The 6,568-nt window shown below is 43.6% G+C and overlaps 1 long non-coding RNA gene across 1 annotated transcript; it reads left to right on the top strand.

Annotated features, from left to right (window-relative positions):
* Positions 1-806: 806 nt before the first annotated feature.
* On the top strand, positions 807-4,837 carry LOC105739326. The gene is made up of 3 exons (XR_001115233.2): positions 807-931; positions 1,696-1,817; positions 4,597-4,837. It is a non-coding gene; the product is annotated as an uncharacterized LOC105739326 (long non-coding RNA).
* The last annotated feature ends 1,731 nt before the right edge of the window (positions 4,838-6,568 follow it).

The following is a 6,568-nucleotide window of genomic DNA, read 5'->3' on the forward strand; positions in this document are numbered from 1 at the left end:
AGCAATTGTATATCTAAGTTTATAGTACATCAACTTTTTTTTTTTCAGATGCTCTGTCGCCCAGGCTGGCGTGCAGGGGCACGATCTCGGCTCACTGCAACCTCGCTCTTACAGGTTCAAGCGATCCTCGTGCCTCAGCCTCCTGAGTAGCTGGGACTACAGTCCCACACCACCACACCCAGATAATTTTTTCTATTTTAGTAGAAACGGTTGCCCAGGCTGGTCTCAAACTCCTGAGCTCTGACAATCCACCTGCCTCGGCCTCCCAAAGTGCTAGGATTACAGGCGTGAGCCACTGCGCCTGGGCAAAGATATTTTAAAATAATGTTCATAAAGAGAGGACAATTCATATTCTTAGTTTATTCCAGCAAACTATGATTCAGATATCTGAAGGGGGAAGAAAACTCCAAAACCTGAAGTTCCCAAAGGCAGTCTCCATTCTAAACTGCACCTCCTTCTTCACAGTCCAGTGACCTATGACATGCTTTCCACTTCTGAATCCACCCTGCAAAATGATCCTCTCCTGAAAGGAGTGCCGCACCAAACAAGGAAGTTGTAGACATAATCACATTTCAGGAGATATTTGTGTATGGTTTACTTTTTGTTGTTTTGTTTGTTGATTTTGCTTTGCTTGGAGCAAAGTTTTAAATTTAATTTCTGGAACAAAAGCTATTCCAAAAGAGGTAAGATTTCCTCCTACTTCTTTTCTCCTGCCACCCAGTTCCTTTTCCCAGAGGTAATCAATGAGAAATAATTTAGAACATAATATATGTTATAATTCTGTACATGCCATGGCAACAGGAAATAAGCCATTCAGGGCTCATCCGGAATCCAGGAAGTGTTTGGATATTGGAAAAACAAAAACAAAAACAAACCTTTGTTCTGTAAGACAGTATAGAAAGTTGGGAGAAAGGTCTACTCCAGGATCAAGGTAAAATCTGACATGCCACATAAGCATAAAACAGAATGGGGGATAAAGGAATGAAATAATGAGTCTACCTAGGAGCTATGTGTGAGCTCAGGACAGGAATGGGAGTTTCCAGAAGTTCACAGAGCAGTTAAGACCAGAATAAATCCAGATAGCCAAGACCAGTCAGGACCAGGCATGGAGACAGACCCCAGGGCTGCCCCTCTTTTCCAAGCTGATCTGCAGACTGAAAATTTAGACCAGTTACAAATTCTCTAAACTTCCCCAGGAGCTGAGAACCTTTAAATTTTAGAGCTGCGAGGAAACAAATATTATCTAATACATCTATTCTCAAGCATTTTGGTCTCAGGGCCCCTTAACACTCAGAAAGATACCGAGAATCCCATAGTGTTTTTGTTTATATGGGCTCCTCTCTATAGATACTTACCATATTAGAAATCGAAACTGATAAATTTTTAAATATTTATTAATTTATTCAAAAATGACAATTATGAACATATTACATGTTGACATAAATGCTTTTATTAAAAATAAATATATTTTTTTAAAAAATTAAGGGGAATGATTAGCATTATTTTACAGTTTTGAAAATCTCTTTAAAGTCTGCCTTAATAGAAGACAACTGGATTCTCCTTTCTGCTTCTGCATTCAAGGTGACTTGATATCACATAACACATAGCCTCGGGAAAACCACCATACACACACACGACAATGAAGACGGCAAACGATGTCCTAGCATGATTATTAAAATGATTTTGCACCTACAGACCTCCTGAAAGGGTCTCGAGGACCCCAGTGGTTCCTGGACCACACTTTGAAAACTATGGATCTGAAAATAATTTAGGATTGCATTTTCCTGTAGTGCCGCATCTTAGCAATGTGACCTTGGGTGAGCTACTTAACTTCTCTAAGCCTCAGCTTCCTCCGCTGTAAAGCAGCACTAAGAATAGAAGGCTACGTTTACGGCTGCATGCGTTCCTATAATCTGGGTATCTTCATGGTCATTATATATATAAGTGAGGTAATACTTATAAATGTTTAATACAGTACTTGGCCCCTAGTAATCACTCAAGTAACAACTCTTCCTACTATTATTGTTAATATTTGCTGTTACTACATATCAAGCATTGTGCCAGGCACCGCGTGGGTCATATCACAGGGTGTAAGAGGGCTCAAGTTGCTTAACAGTAGGGGACATAGGACAAATTCCTAATTATAGAACAGAACAGATTTTGTCCAAATGATACAAACCAGGAAGAGGTCACATTCATTCGCTCATTCAACAAATATTAATCGATTTTCTCCAGTGTGCCAGGAACAACAGGGAGGAAAAGGCCAAGGTTTCAGAGCCTCTGGAATGAGGAACAGCAGGAGGTGAGGGGGTCAGTGAGGGATGGGATGGGCTGGGCATGGCCAAATCAGGTAAGGCTTTGTAGGCCTATGTAATTGAGGATGTAAGGAAATGTTTTATGAGAAGGCTGCATTTGAGTTAGAACTTCAGAAGAGGCAAGATTCAGGATAAAGTTGATGTGCACATTCTTTTATGCACTTTCAACAGATATTTGAGATTTCCGCCAAGTCTGCTGCACAAAGAACCCTACTACCAAAGAAGATATTTTTGCATTTAATGGTTTTTATCACATAAGAAATACATGTACACTTTTAAAAATTAGAAAATACAGAGGTGACTGCCTGGGCAGTCTGGGCAAACATACAGCCTGGGCAAACACAGCAAGAGTACTACGTTTCTACAAAAAAAAAAGGGGGGCCAGGTGTTTCTTCTAGAATGTTCTTGCTAGTGGTGGTGCACACCTGTAGGCTCAGCTACCTGGGAGGCTGAGGCAAGAAAATCACATGTGCCCAGAAGTTCAAGGTGGCAGTGAGCTATGATAGCACTACTGCACTCCAGTCTGGGCAACAGAGCAAGACCCTGTCCCCGCCATCCCCCAAAAAATACAAGTGTGCAAAAATAAGAAAATAAAAACATTCTTCTGGCATGGGTTGTGTGTGAGACCCCAGGACTATCCACCTACAGGATTCAACCCTAAGCCTGTGGGACCAGTGGTTTGTCTGCAAGGAGCTAGAAGCAGCTGGAAAAGCCGGACTGCCTGCCAGGGTAGACCTCCTCCTCGCCCCCTAACCAAATTGTGCTAACGTTCCTTGAGTCCTCATCGCCCGATTGCGCATTGGAGAAGTTGGAGAGAAAACGCCTCGTGCAAGAGAAGTGCAGCCCAGGGCTCAGAAGCCCCCTCCTGGTGCCGCAGCGGGGCTCTGCCAGCTCTCCAAGGAGGCGCTGGCTGGAGGATGTGGCCAGAAAGGCAGACGTCCTCTAAGGGGGAAAACAAAGTTCCTGGGCGAAGGAAACGTGAGAAAAGGACAAAAAGGAGTAAAGAAGAGGGTGCATCAGCTTGGGAAACGCAGCAAGGCGCACAGTGCATGCGCACTATGTAGAGCGTAGGGGCTGCGGGGCGGTGTGGGGAGAGGTCACGGCCGCGGTGTGTGTGGGGGTCCGGGGAGGCTGCGGGGGATTGCATGGGAGCCCCAGAGGTGAAGCCGGGAAAGCGGCCCCACGACGACCCCCTGACGGCTGCGGGGGGGCTGAGAAGCCTCCTTCCCCAATATGTTAAAGAAAAAAAAATTAGGCTGGGCGCAGTGGCTCACGCCTGTAATCCCAGCACTTTGGGAGGCCAAGGCGGGTGGATCACGAGGTCAGGAGATCAAGACCATCCTGGCTAACACAGTGAAACTCCGTCTCTACTAAAAATACAAAAAATTAGCCAGGTGTGGTGGCGGGTGCCTGTAGTCCCAGCTACTTGGGAGGCTGAGGCAGGAGAATGGCGTGAACCCGGGAGGCGGAGCTTGCAGTGAGCTGAGATGGCGCCACTGCACTCCAGCCCGGGCGACAGAGCGAGACTCGTCTCAAAAAAAAGAAAAAAAATTAATCCAAATGGGGGTGGTTTTAGGTGCTGCCTCTTTATCTTTTGCTTAGATTTTGTAAGGGTTTAAAATTTCCCTCCTTGCCTTTAGATTCTCTCCCCTTGTATCCGACATTAATTAAGCACCTACTGTGTACTAGATGCTGGTGCTGGGAGCACAAAATGGAAGACCCCTATAGTCCTACAGGGAGGCATATCTGTAAACGCATGTGCATCATTACAGAGGTTTGTACAATTTACCTTGTGGGGCGAGGAGAAAGAACTGGCACGGGGAGAAGGGAAGGTTGCACAGGAAAGGCATATCTGAACAAGGTTTAGAAGGCTGAATTTTTGGCAGATGGAATGGGAGTAAGGTGGGAAGGAGTACATTCTAGAAGAAACAGCAGGTCTTAGAGAGGCATGGAGTGTGAAATGACATGCTTCTGTGACTAACATAACAAAATAATTTGGACGAAGTTATTTATCCTTCCTAACTCTAAGTTCCCCTTGAATAAAAAGAAATAGTGACAGCAATATAGCAATGTGTCCAATCAGTGGATTATGAAACACACTTCAAAGGCAAAATGATATCCTCACACCCAAAAGGTAAATGCTATCATAACTCAGGTGAACTGTGTTCTTGGAAAGGGAGCTTAGAACAGTTTATCCCAATGTTGATTCTGGTTTTGGCTTCATGGAGTCTCATTCATTCTTACCTCTGACCTCTACCCCGACTATGATTATTTTTTCAAGGAACTAGACCAACAGGACCCAAGGGAGAGTATCAAAGGCAAAACAAAGGAAAATGAGGACAACCCAATACTCAGAAAAAAAACGAGTAATTCATGGACTCACAACGGGCAACAGACTAGATGACTATCAGGAAGAGAAGAGCAAACCTTATGATCTCAAAATGATTTCTTGTTGATTTGCATCCTCCCATCAATCTAGACTTTAAGAGATATGTGATTTTTAAATAAATGGGTACATCAGCATAATAGTATTTTGGCATTAAATTATTTGATATGACTATTAAACATGTTTCTGCAAAAACCACTTCACCATACTGCTAGAATCTAGCAGCTAGATTGACCCAACACTTCATTATGTCATTCCCTTGCTCAAAGGTTGAAAGCAACCAGATGCGGTGGCTGACACCTGTAATCCCAACACTTTAGGAGGCCAAGACGGGAGGATCACTTGAGCCCAGGAGTTCAAAACCAGCCTGGGCAACAGAGTGAGACCTTGTCTCTACACAAAATAAACACACGTAGTCCCAGCTATTTGGGAGGCTGAGGTGGGAGGATCGCCTGAGCTCAGGTGGTCAAGGTGGTAGTGAACTGTGATTGCACCACTGCAATCCAGCCTATATAACAGAATGAGCCTGTCTTAAAAATAAAAAATAAAGTTGTAACTATTCTCTGCTAAGTAGAATATAAAAATGCCCTAATCTTACACTCAGATTTCCACAATTAAGCCCTATTCTGCCCTCTACCCACACCCTTTTTCACTATTGCTCTACAGAAACCCTCTTCTTTGACAAAACTAATTTTCTTAGTGTGCCTCAAACACACAATCCCATGTGATCACTGACCTTTCATAAAGATGATATTCTCACCATCCCAACCACACACCTAACTAGGCTACTAGATACATGTGTCCTCTGTGGTCTCCTAGTGGAAATTCTCTCTTTTTAATGTTAATACAAAAAATTTTTTAAGCAATGGAAGTTTCTTGACATTGTTTAGGAAACGTCAGTGGTTAGAGTGGTTTAGTGCTGTGTACTGAATATAACAGAAAAAATATCGACACTGAGTCATATCTACTTCTTTACCTTCGACCTTTTAAAATGTACTTGTGGGATTTAGATTATCTTTGGATTGAACTATACAATACAATAAAATGTAAAATTAAGTGCCCCATGTTTGAGAGACAATCATTGTACCTGAGGTAGAAAAGTGCGTTACTCACCGATGAGAATTGGTTTTATATTGTCACTTCACATATGTTTGTTGGACCAGGTTTTCTGTGGGTACGTGTATTTGATTACATTGTTTAGTTATAGGGAATGTGTACCTGTTTTTTTTTTTTTTTTTTTTTTTTTTATCAGCCAGGCGCAGTGGCTTACGCCTGTAGTCCCACCACTTTGAGAGGCCAAGGTGGGCAGATGACTTGAGGTCAGGAGTTTGAGACAAGCCTGGGTATCATGGCAAAACCTTGTCTATATTAAAAATACAAAAATTAGGCCAGGCACAGTGGCTCACGCCTGTAATCCCAGCACTTTGGGAGGCCGAAGTGGGTGGATCACCTGAGGTCAGGAGTTCAAGACCAGCCTGACCAATATGGTGAAACCCCATCTCTACTAAAAACAGAAAAATTAGCCGGGCGTGGTGGCAGGCACCTGTAGTCCCAGCTACTCAGGAGGCTGAGACAGGAGAATCGCTTGGACCCGGGAAGCGGAGGTTGCAGTGAGCAAAGATCACGCCATTGCACTCCAGCCTGGGCGACAGAGCAAGACTCCATCTCAAAAAAAAAACAAAAAACAAAATAGCTGGGCAGGGTGGTACACGCCTATAATCCCAGCTACTAGGGACGCTGAGGCACGAGAATTGCTTGAACCCAGGAGGCAGAGGTTGCAGTGACCCGAGATCATGCCATTGCACTCCAGCCTGGGTGACAGAATGAGACTCTGCCTCAAAAAAAAAAAAAAAAAAATTCCTTTTTA

The sequence above is a fragment of the Nomascus leucogenys genome, chromosome 2 (assembly GCF_006542625.1).
Source record: "Nomascus leucogenys isolate Asia chromosome 2, Asia_NLE_v1, whole genome shotgun sequence".
In the NCBI taxonomy this organism is placed as follows: Eukaryota; Metazoa; Chordata; class Mammalia; order Primates; family Hylobatidae; genus Nomascus; species Nomascus leucogenys.